Raw genomic sequence first — 12,914 nt, 5'->3', positions numbered from 1 at the left:
CCCACCCTGATGCAGTTGGGAGTCCTGGAGCTCCTAAAGTCCAGAGATGCATATGACAAGGATTCATTTCTCATAAGCGAGAATGGCCAACTGGGTTGTTTTAGAGACAGCCTGGCAGCCTGGTATTTGTTTACTTCTCAGTCAGCTGGGTTTTCACCTTTAAAAGTTAATACAGCCCTTTGAATTTAAATAATTAGAAATGAGAAATGTTATTAAATGAATGAATCTATACGGTTGCAGTTGTGTCGAAATGAGAGCAATTAAATATGTGTCTTTGATATTTAGCTCTGATAATTTCAGAAACTTAATAAAAAGTAGTGTTATGTATTTAACCAGAATTTATTTTATTGAAATTTATTAATAATTATTTAATTAAAAAAATTGTAATACTATTTTATGTTTTAAATTTTACAAATAAAATTCAAAACAGTAAACATAGGGCAAAGGTTATATTGTATTATAAATAGCCAGTGGGATTGATTTTAGCTATATCGCAATTAGAGCTCGACATTTTCTATCCATTATCCACAAATTAGTAATTAATTTGAATGAAAATAGGTGGATATCTTTTATTAATTGGAAAATAATGCACACACTTTACATTTAAATTTTAGAAGTTAATTTATTATTTACTTTGTGTATATAATATTCAGCATTAATTTCACTATGGAAATAAACTTATTACCTACGACTACGAGGAATTAACTAGTGTATATGTTTAAAATTATAATTTAATCGTTTCAAAACTAATATGGTTTTGAACCGGTTTTAATAATTTAGTTATTAAAATTTGTGATTATCGATTGGTCAATATTGAAAATTAACCAATGGTGGAACTAATTTTTTTTAAACTCAATGAAACTGAAATATCAATCAATCATCTACTGAAAGAGGTATCAACCTATTATTTTTTTTTCAAAAGAAGGTAAATAAGGATTAGATGGCTTGCTGCTTCAAACAAGATTTTTAACCATGAATAGAATATTTTGTTAATTTTAGTCAAATTTAGATATTCGGTAATCGAGTTGATATGACTTGAAGCACTTTTTGCTCATGTCTATTTTAAACTTTAATCACAGATTTCGCTTACCATTTCACAAGCATAATAAACACTACTGAAGGGCGCAAATCTATCTGTGATCGGTAATGGTGACCAATATAGCAATTTGCCCAATTAATCAGTTAAACTTCATTTGCACATTTCTATTCGTTAATTTGAAATGTTGCGAGAAATTTGAATGGAATATAAGTAGATATCTCTTTCAGAAGATAATTGTTGATGTTGATATTAAAGATTCATTGAGTTAAAAAAATTGGTATTGGTATTTCAAGTAAGCTTAGATATCAACATCGGTGAATTTACGATATGGGCTTATGATGTTAGTCTGTTTATAAGATTAAGTCGTTATTTTAAGTGTCACTAGACAGTATCTACCTCCAAAATCGAGAGTTAGTAACTTTATAACCATCTCCTAGTCAGAGGATATCCGAGGGTCAATTTCTTATATCAATGACTGACGAAGGCTCACTATAGCTTAGTCAACTTTTGGCAAGGCCTAATAACGTTTTTGCATGACTGTCGCCGTCAAATTCCTTTTATAGTACAGGAAAAGTAGGTTTTAACCCACAACAAATTGAAACAAAGCTGAAAATTTCAGATCTTATAGATTTTTGGGCACTCTTTAACGTGGTGTGGTCTCCCACACTCTCCCATTGGAGGAATTTCCGCCATATTGGAAAATGGCGGACAAAATCTAGAAAACGTTTAATAACTCCGGCTCTACTTAACCGATTAACACGTAATTAGGCTTTAATTGTAGATCACCTTCAAACACATAATTCACCTCTTACGATATTTTGTCCTACAACTAACCGGAAGTTCACAATCTGACCCTGAAGATTAGCTTCGTATAAAAAATGGGGATTTTAAGCATTTATGGTTTCTATTTTCAGAATACGTTTCCAAAATTAAACATATAGTTCCTATTACTGACAAATTTTGTTTCTTTTCTGACAAAAGCTATAATGTATAGTACGGGAGAGGGTAAAACAGCCTTTTTACCATCATAAAACTTAATGTTTTAATATATACCATTGTTCGCCCACACTTGTCAATACGGCTAAAGTTGAGTTAAAGCGTGTGAAACAAAGTTGACATAACCAAGTGTATACTTTAAATGAAGATTATGGAATTGAGCTTTTGAATTAGCTTCTCTCCCACGAACAAGTGCGCCAACAAAGCAACATTCAAATAGAGTTTATCACCAAGTTCAAATGTGGCTTGGAAGCAGCCTAAATGCTAGAGAATGGGGTTGGAGACAGGTAGGATCTGAACTCAAACCAATCGTTACCACTCTACAACCTGCTCCAGTTGAGCTTCTGCAGATGATCCCTAGTAAATGCAAGGAAGTCTGTGATTTGAAATGTGAATGCGGTAAAACTGGTCCAGTCTGTTCTTCAATTTGTAGACAATGCAAGGGAGTATCTTGTTCAAATGAACATAGAGATTTTGAGGCTCAACCTCAAGTAGAGGACTATGATTAAACTTAAGCTTAACCAATATTGATAAATATACTAATATACAAGATGGTAAACCAAAATAAACCTCTCCGATACGAGACGCAATTAATAATATTAAGAAAATAATTAAGAAAATGTAATTGATATTAATTACTTTAGTCGTCAGTAGTTTAACGTAATTCTACTGAAGTCGTTTTAAGAAACTTACTTCCTAAAATAATTTTAAACATAGCTATTGTTGACGTTTCAATTCTAGCGTATGCCTCTTAAACAATTTTTGGAAATTTAGGGTATATAAGGCGATTGATTCACAATAAATGATAAGAAACCCGCAATTGCATGAAGCCCTGCAATTGGGAGGCTAGACGTTTCTCGTAACCCTAGCCGATCGCCACGCACTTCTTGATCCTAACGTTGGGAGTAGAAGCAAAACGTTTGCTCCGATTTGCCAACTGCGGACGCGGTGACCGACACACAGACAGACAGACACCCCCCACACACACGTCCAGTATAATACCTCTCCGTGACGTCATCGTCACATAAAGAGGTAAAAATATAGTGGGAATAATATATTTTAGGTTTAAAACCCTCTTTGCATTTATTTCGCTTGAAACCGTTTCGAAATACTCAAAAATTAGATTTGCCTTACCTTCCGGGCTGGATTGTGAACTTCCGGTTAGTTGTAGGACAACATATCTTTTGGATGAATTATGTGTATGAAAGTAATCTACAATTGAAGCATAATAACTTGTTAATCGGGTTAGTAGAACCAGAGTTATTAAACTTTTTCTCGATTTTGGATACGTATTCTGAATATAGAAACCATAAAATGCTTTAAATTCCCATTTTTATATGAGGCTAAGCTTCAGAGTCAGATTGTGAACTTCCAGTTTGTTGTAGGACAAAATATCTTAAGAGGTGAATTATGTGTTTGAAGGTTATCTACAATTAAAGCCTAATTACGTGTTAATCGGTTAAGCAGAACCGGAGTTATTAAACGTTTTCTAGATTTTGTCCGCCATTTTCCAATATGGCGGAAATTCCTCCAATGGGAGAGTGTGGGAGACCACACCACGTTAAAGAGCGCCCAAAAATCTATAAGATCGGAAATTTTCAGCTTTGTTTCAATTTGTTGCGGGTTACCTCTATTTTTGGGCTAAAATGACTGTACTATTAAAGCATAGATCATTAGATCATATAGTATCCACCCTTGATTTTCATTACGCAACACACGTTGGATTCGTAAACCTCGACGTGCACCACGATTAGAAGCATTAAAATGCAAAAACAACACACTGACCGCATACATTTTTGGTAAATAACAGAGTCACTACAGTCTACAGCTGTTTTCGGGGCTGAACGAGCGACCGAGAGGGCGTAAAAGAAAAAGCCTCCGGCGGCCGGTCTCTTAAAGGGGGTAGTTTCGAGGGAACGAAATTCAAATGCAAGGCGCGTCCCTTCAACAAAAAACATTGAATTCGTTTTACGCAATTACAGAAGTTCATTTACTTCTGGCAATTATAATATTGAAATTTTATACAATTAAGTAATATTTAAGAAAACAAAGCACTACTTTCAAAGTCTAAACTTTAAAAGTACGACGATACGAGAAGGCGAAGTAACGGGCAACGAGAAATAAACATTTTTTTAAACGGCAAAAATTAACGGTAAGCCAAGGCTTTGCGCAATTTCACCGCCTTAAAAAAAAGTGCCAAGTTTAGAAATAGATTGTGGGACAATAGAATGGTGGAAAATTATGAAATTAGGCTTATATTAAAGCTTGAAACCTACTTTATATTATATTTAAAATCCATCCATGAGCAAATCCTCAAAACATATGAAAATGACAACGAAAAAGGACCCACTCTCAAATTTTTTCCCCTTAAAAAAATAGCGGCCACAAACGGGGTGAAAAAGGGGAAAAGAGCTATTAAAGCAGTCTTATCTCACTATCGATAGGCCATTTCAACCAAAAGGCATTAAGAATAAACAATCGGATTATTATGAGGCAACTATGCGTAAAAAAGGCCAATATTGGTCGCGCTGATATCTACTAATAAAACAATGTATTCATGCTAAAATATCGCAGATTGGGGTAGTTTTTAAAATTTTAAATTAAACATACTTAAAATTAATTTTTCTTAATAACAATCCTAGATTATAGTTTAAAGTTTAATTTAAGACCGTTCCCAAAACTAACCAACGGATAGTTTTTCTAAGTCACGAGACACCAATTTGTTTTTTTTTCGAAAAATTTCCCATGTTATTTCTATGGGAAAAATTCCAGTTTTTCATCAAAAGGTGTGATTAATTTTATGGAAATGAAAACCACCCTTAGCAACTTTATGTCTTGTAAAATAAACTAATTAATGGATCTCTTTGAAATTTTAACCACATATTGAGGGCCCGAATTGTAGTTCTGTGGAATTATTTCAAAGCAGTTAATACGATACAAAAACGTTAAAACCAATCAAAAAACCATCCTTATACATTAAAGTCGGTATGAAGTCTTATCTAAGGGAGCTATCGCTCTCCAAGAATATATGCAAAAAGTGCCATAACATCTAACAAGCCTTATTACGACAAAGATTCGATACTCGATTATGAATTATCGCCATTTAAATCGAAATTGCCAGATTTTGAATAAAGGCTGATTACTCGTGACCTATTCATCCGAATTGAATTTGGTGAAAACTTTTCAAATATGAATCGACCCCAAGGAATCCGAAAACCGCATTTATATCCTCGAGAATCCAATATTTTCAAAGTTGATAATTTTGACACTTCTGGTTTCCGGTATAAGTATGCAAAGGACAACTGTGGAACGGGTAAAATATGAAAGAGAAATGCAAAACTTTTATATCGCACTTTATTCCAGAGCGCTAGCTTGAATAGTTTTTGAAATATAGTAAAATATGTGCGAAAACTGCAACGCGCAAAGACTTTTTTAACAGTCTGTACACGGACGTGGGTGCTTGAATCTAGTTCGACCGTCTACCGCCGCGAGCGTTTCACGTTTTGGAGGGAAAACTCAGAAACAGCTACAGAAACAGGGCCAACCGTTGGTGCGTTATCAAGAATATTCACTTTCGCCAAGTGAAGAATTTGGTTAACTCGATACTTCTAGTACCTTATCTTACTTCTGGTAAAAATAGAAGTAGGAAGAGGACTGGAAGTCAGGAGGAAAGAAATGAGACACAACAAGAGGAATATGACCAGACTGAATGAGGAACAGTCTAATTTTGAACTAGTGGAATGTTCATTTCTCATTAAATGTTCTAATTAAGTAGGGAAAGATTTGGCTACTAATATGGTCTAGACCTCGGTTCATCTTGTTGGTTTCAATAATACATACTCTTTCTCCAATCTCCGTTTCATCGTCAGCGGGTAGCTGGCCGAGGTCCGGTTGTAGGGCGCATGCACGTATGACGCTGTCGTATCTTTTCCGGTCCATGTCGTCGACAAAGAGTATATTCTGTCTGAGTGAAGCGTTCTGGATCCAGGGTTGTTGAGTGACGTATCCCACTCTCCCTGCCACTCTCACCTCACCCTCCACCTTCTGCATCTCGGACACAAGAGCGGACAAGAGGGAAGACTTGCCACAACCAACAGGACCCACCACGGCCACCAACGACCCGCGGGATACTTTTAAATTGATGTTGCGAAGAGATGCTGCCGCTGGATCGTCCAAGTTCCAATGATACGTTCCTTTCTCAATCATAATCGCTGAAATATTCACAGAAATAAATTGGTAAAAATAAACCAATTGTGAGCTCAAAAATATCTTCAAACAATCTAAAAGCGAATTCAGGCTTTCCTCTTTAAGAACGGCATGTTGATTGACTTGTTTTGCAAATAGATTGTTAAGTCACTGCGGGGTTTACAAGTAAAATTGATTATTGTGTTTAGGCAGAATTCCTTTTGATCAGCGGAATAAACCAACTATTGGATTTAACCTGATGATTATAGTAGGATATTTTCTTTTCATAGCAAAGGTCCTTCAATTGTCTCTTTCTCCTCGCTCAAGTTCTACCTTTTAACCACAATCATTTTGAACTTCAATTTATCTGCTTGTGTATAGGAATAGCTGCCGAAAACAATAAACGACCCATTTCGGTTATTCAATTCCATAACAAATTGACATACCATATTGTGCGTCACTAGCTATCTTCTCCACGCAACGCTTGGTTTCCCCAAGACTCAACAAGTTTGCAATTCTTCTTACCGAGACGTGTGTCTGTAAAGAAACATTTTGTGGATTTGCGTTTGTTTTTTAAATGTTTTAAAAGCAACAATTCCGCCAAAAAACAATACTTCATTGTTGGGAAAATGATTTGCACTACACTCTTAAAAATGCTGGGTTGTTTCTGACCCAAAGTGGGTTATTTTTCAACTCTTTGCTGGGTCAGTATTTAACCGACCCATTTTTTGGGTTGTTGTTCCTTGACCCTAGAATTGGTTGTTTATTTAACAAAATGTTGAGTCAACGTAAACGATAACTCAGATTTGGGCTAAACAGTATCCACATTACTGGCTAAATTGTAAAATCATATTTGGGTAAAAAACAACCCTAGCAAGGGTTAATTGTAATTTTGACGCAACTTTGGGATAAAAGGTAGCCACAAATTGGGTTAAATTCTTACATAATTTTGGGTTGAACGAAACCCTAATTTTTGTTGTTTAAAACCTCTCAAAATAGAACCCAAATTGCTGTTTATTACATAGTTAAGCGTTTTTTCCCACTTCACGTTCCATATTTCAGCTTCCACCATATTGTAAGATCGCTGATTAGTTTTACCTGGCGTATGTCACGGAGAGGTTCTAATATCGTCTGTTGTTACACTCTAGGGCACCGCGTTCGCAGTTGGAAAATCGGAGCAAATGTGCTCTCAATTTCCGGACCGCATTTACAGGTCCCAGGAAATTTGGAACATTGCATTCAAATGCATTGCATACCAATGGTGGGGGCTCCACCAAAGGTACACGCAATTGCGCTGTTCTGATCCATTACTAAGATTCGAAGCCTTATGTATTTGAGTAAGACGAAACAACAGACGTATACTTCATTTAAAACGTTAATATTGGTCTGTATCTCAATAATGTTCAATATTTATTTTGTAAAACGATGCAACCCGCAATAAAGTAAATAACTATCGAAGAAAATGTGTAATATTAATTGTATTTATTTTAATATTTAATATAATCATGTTTATCAACTCAAAATTAATAGAGAAAGCGTAACCAGTCGCCTAAATATCCATCTAGTGTACAATATCGTGTATTTGTATGCTAGGTTTGCCTAAAATTGCAAATGACCCAATTTGGGTTACTGCAATAACCAAATTTTTTGGGTTTGAAACAACCCCATCCCAAACAACCCGGGAATGTTTATTCAACTGCTACTGGGTTATTTTTTTACCAAATTTTAGTTAAAACTCAAATAGCCCAACTCATTCAACGCACGAGTTTTAAGATAGAAAACATAAACCTTGCCACTTCTAAATAGGCTCTTTCTATCGCTTAGTAAGAGGCGACCTAGGGTACGTCGGTTAGTTATTCATGTTTGTTAATAAATTCATGCTTCAACTTTAGTGTATTTAAAATATTCCTCTTGCGCAAAATATGACGTTACTCACTTTGGATGTGTTTTCAGGTGGTCAAAGGTCATTTCGTCATCCATTTCTAATTACCTTTAAACAATTTAAAATAAATAATTGAATAAAAATCTACACTTGATAAACATGACATTTTCGCGCCTTCTTCCCTCCTGGAAAAAGCGTCGTAAAGTGGATATAACTGATGACACGTTAATTAAAAAGAGCTAATCACGCTTAGATTGCCAGTACAAAAATTATAGGTTAAGTGTAATCATTTAGCACTGTTAAAGGGATATCTTTAAAAACATGCACTTACTCCCTTCAGACCAAGCAAAGGTACAGCAAACCGATTACTCTAAACGACTGGCTCTTTGAAAATAAATTCCGACTGCAATAAATTTTTAATTTTTATTCGAAAGAGAGCGCAAAATAGTGAATATTTCATGCTGAAACCATCTATGGATCTCAATATAAGAAAAGATAGGATTTTTAAATTTTTTTACACGATCCTACGTGTTTCAGAGTAATGGCCGCACTTACATCGCCGTGGTTATAGGTGTCCTCTTTCAGCGCACTTAGAGATGAGCTCAAATCTTAAAAGTCATGCTGGGGAACTAAGAGGTGTACCGAAATGATAGTTTTAACAGACCAATCGAGTTGTTAGTAGAACATTTAAAAACGCTTGAATAATTCATTACAAAAAATTTTAAATAGCAGTAGTTGAATACTCCATACTCGGAGAGGTAATTTTTGGATTCCCAACTTGTCTTAATACTTTATGATAAAATATTTTGCTAGTCATCATCAAAGTCAGAAGTTATAATTATATCAATAATTAACTTCTGTTTCAGTCTTCTATTTATCTTCTATCACAAGAAATTCAAAATACAACTCGTCCTACAATGAAAACCAGGCTAACAAAAATAAAAGGAACGTAATCCAACTTAATACATGATGTATGAAATATGATCTAAATAACACCTTACCTACTAAAAAACATAGAAGAGGTTTATAGATAGTTTACACATAATGAGGATTCATACCATTTACACTAAGAGTACTAAAACCAGTTCGTTTTTGTCCTCCAGGTAGCCCGGCCAACTGGTGTAAATAGTATGAATTCTCCACGTGTGTTAACTATCAATTAAAATCACCAACTGAGGAAAAATAGCACCTTAACACAATTTATCTCTTTTCACTCAAGTGCGTTCATTAACATGTGCGTTGAACATTCGCATTGCACTGTTACAGACAAATCATTATCCCCACCCTTTGAAAATCAAAAATCCTCTTTTCACTATCCCTTTAAAAAGACGAACGATACTTCTTCTTCAGATCAAGCCAAACTAATACTCCCATCGTTAGATGTACATCAAACGATATGGCTATAAAGCAAAAGGAAGTATATACCGACGTTACATTAGGAATGGTTTTAAGGTGGTGTTTTTTAGAATACCATGAGGCTCTTAGTTTGACCCGAGCCGTACTAGTAGTAATAGTAGTAGTAGTAGTTGTGGCCGGAGTTTTCGCTATCGTTATTTTTAGCCACATCGTAGTATACGATGAGACTTTTAGTTTGACCCGAGCCGTAGTAGTAATACTAGTGGTAATAGTTGTAATAGTAGTAGTAGTAGTAGTAGTAGTAGTAGTAGTAGTAGTAGTAGTAGTAGTAGTAGTAGTAGTAGTAGTAGTAGTAGTTGTGGCCAGAGTTTTCTCTTTCGTTTTCGTTATTTTTCAGCTAAAAAGGAACCTTATATTATCAAAAAAACCATCAGGTGTAACTGGGCTCGGTTAGAGATTTAATTTTAATTTTTTCAGATCGCAGCCGAGAATCGAACCCGGGTCGCTCACGCAGTAGACAGACATTCTACCACTGAGCCATAGAGACTTGAGAGTATCCGCGAGTTTTTTATCGTTTATTTTTATCTTTAAATGTCGGGGCGATGTGGGATGGGGTACCTCTTAATGTGTGGAGTCGGATAATTTTGAGTTTGTATTTTTGGGGTTTTTATAATTATTTCCTTTTTATTTATGTGCTAATTAAATAGATAAGATTTTCCCCGTTCTCCTTCGGTAGCTATCGCCATCTATGTTATGTTTGACTGGAACGTTTTGCGGTTAATTCAAATGTGGGTTTAGATAGAGCTAACATAGTGTTAAATGAGCGTTATGCGTTTGATCATTTTAGCATTGCTAAAGGTAATTCGAGGGGATAATCACTAAAAAGGGTAATCACTATAACTAAACTTTCTCTTTTAATATATATATATGTTTAATATATTGCTCATATTCAGAAGACTAAATGAACTAAATTACTCTTCATAAAATCATAAGTTTATAAGTAATGTTCCATAAGTATGTCACTACCTATACTTCATAATGCTAGAGGCTTGATGAGAGCTAGTTCAAGAACGATGCGAGAATTGACTAAACTCGGTTTTGCAGTCCATCCTCCTATTTAGTCTGTACTAAGCCTTTGACAGCGCCTCAACAGGCGTTGCTTTACAAGAATCTATGACGTTTCACCTACGTCACTTCATGACAAGTTCTCATTAACGAGTGACACACTTATGTAACATAACTTATAAACTTATGATAAAATTCTATGATCTTAACTTAAACGACAAAAAATGGTTTTTTTTGTATTTCATAAAAACTACCGGGCCCCTAACACTAATAGCCACGCTAGCCTCTGCGCCGGCGCCGCGTTGCGTTCTGGGGAATTTCCGTTGTCTCTTTCTACAACGCAATCTGTCCTTGCGTTGTCCGTGTCTTCGGGAAATTATAAAGCGAAAGAAAAAAAACACCGCTTTAGACACAATTTTTGTGGTGGCGATAGCGTCGCAGTGTGTGGCTGAATTAAGACCTGAAGAGGGTATGGGGAAAGCTTGATTTTTTTACTCCAAGTGTGATGGACTCCTGTCTGTACCTACGTAGTATGCAAAATGATGAGCTAAGGCTCCACCTTTTTGGAAATCCATGAACAGTGAAATAATATTTAAGCTTTCCATATTTGCCAAAGATGGCAGGAAATTCCACTTCGTTGGATAAAGGCTTTACGATTATGTTTGGGGATTGTCTGTAGAGGCTGGGAGGCTATTCTCTAAAAATCGAAATTCATTCGGATCACTCCGAATCCTTCTGATTCGGATCGGGCTCATTCGGAGTGGACCGAACAAACCGTATTCTCTAACCCCAATCCTTATCGTCATTCGGATACTTCGAAAATTTTCTCTCAATCCAAATGGACGTCACTTCCTCTTAAGCCACGTGGTACTTTTGACGCCCACTTTTTCTTTATTGGACAATTTTATTTGGCGCGCTTTCAAATTGAAGGGATGGAAACTTTGGTTTTTCCCAAGGAGTGGAAATTTTGGGAAATGGTCTTTGTATTGGGTACACATTCAATACAAAGCTAATTTTCTCTTTTTCGATTTCTTTTCTTAAGATAGAAACAAGTGCTTTTTTCCTTTTTTATTTATTTATTTTTGATAAAATATCATTTATTCTTAAATTGCTTCATAATATTCTTTTAAAATGGATATTAAAGAACACGCTAAACAACAGTTAATATACGTCGAATTTTGAATGAAACTTAGTTTTAGTAGGGTTAAATATGAGGCAATGAGAACGTAGAATAACAACGTTAATTAATCGCAAATTATAATCCAATTGTGTGGATCTCGTGAGATTATGATAAATTCATTAATGTTGATCATTAGCCCTCTATCAATGGTTACACACCTACCAAAATTTAATAATTTAAATAGATGCTAAACGAAATAACCAAATTTAATCTAGCAATTATTAATAATTGATGCAAATTGTCAAAAATAGGTGGCTCTAACTTACAAGCCCCGGTAGAAAAAATATTAAAATGAACAATTAAATCTGTGTTAAGTAATTGGATCTCGCAAAATTATCCCTTAAATGTAGGATAAATTCAACGACGTTTTTTTACCTTTAAATCTACCAAAAAGGCAAAAAGCCGTCGATCTACCTTGTAGATTTCGCCAAGGCCCGCCAAGGCCTAAAGCCATTTCCCGCCTAAAATTTTGCCCACGCTTGATTTTAAGTCTCGAAAAACCCTTTGAACTCGTAAATCGCGACGGGCAATGCGATTACCATGTTCAAATCGCAAACGATGAAGCTTGAGTTGAAAAAACAAAGCAGCCATACTAAATAAAAATATGAACCGCAGCCAAGGTACGGGGAAAAATACTAGAAACCTCCGGCGAAAGTTCCGCAAATCTAAGATTGATGGAGGGAAGAGAGGCGGTAAAAACTCCGAATGCCCGATTCGGCCATCTCTTACGGCCGCCGAATGATTCGGAGAGGTTATCACCGTATGATTAGGATAAGGTGCTTACAGAATACGTTTTATTTTCATTCGGATAAATTGACTCGGAATGAAAAGATTCGGATAGAAATTCCTCCAAAAGGACCTTAGAGAATAGCCTCCCTGGATAGACGGAAGTTCTGCTCTGCTCTGGTTTTACCGTGAACATTACGTATTCTTCGTACCGTCCAAGGTACACAAAACAGGCGCTTAGGGAAAATTCGAGACCCTCGAATTTTTATACCCAATGATAACTTTCTCATAGGGTATTATACCCCATGTTATCGCTGTGGAAAATGCATACCCATCCCGTTCTCTTATTTATTTACTACTCATTCTTTAACGTAATCTTAAGATTTAATTGGGACACGTGTATCGTCTCAAGATTTAATTGGGACAAATGAATCGTCTCAAGATTTAATTGGGACACGTGAATCGTCTCAAGATTTAATTGGGAC

Source organism: Phalangium opilio, unplaced genomic scaffold, assembly GCF_054372755.1.
Source record: "Phalangium opilio isolate 3A_F unplaced genomic scaffold, DU_Popi_V2 ptg000093l_1, whole genome shotgun sequence".
Lineage (NCBI taxonomy): Eukaryota > Metazoa > Arthropoda > Arachnida > Opiliones > Phalangiidae > Phalangium > Phalangium opilio.
Note: the sequence above shows the minus strand (reverse complement) of the source record.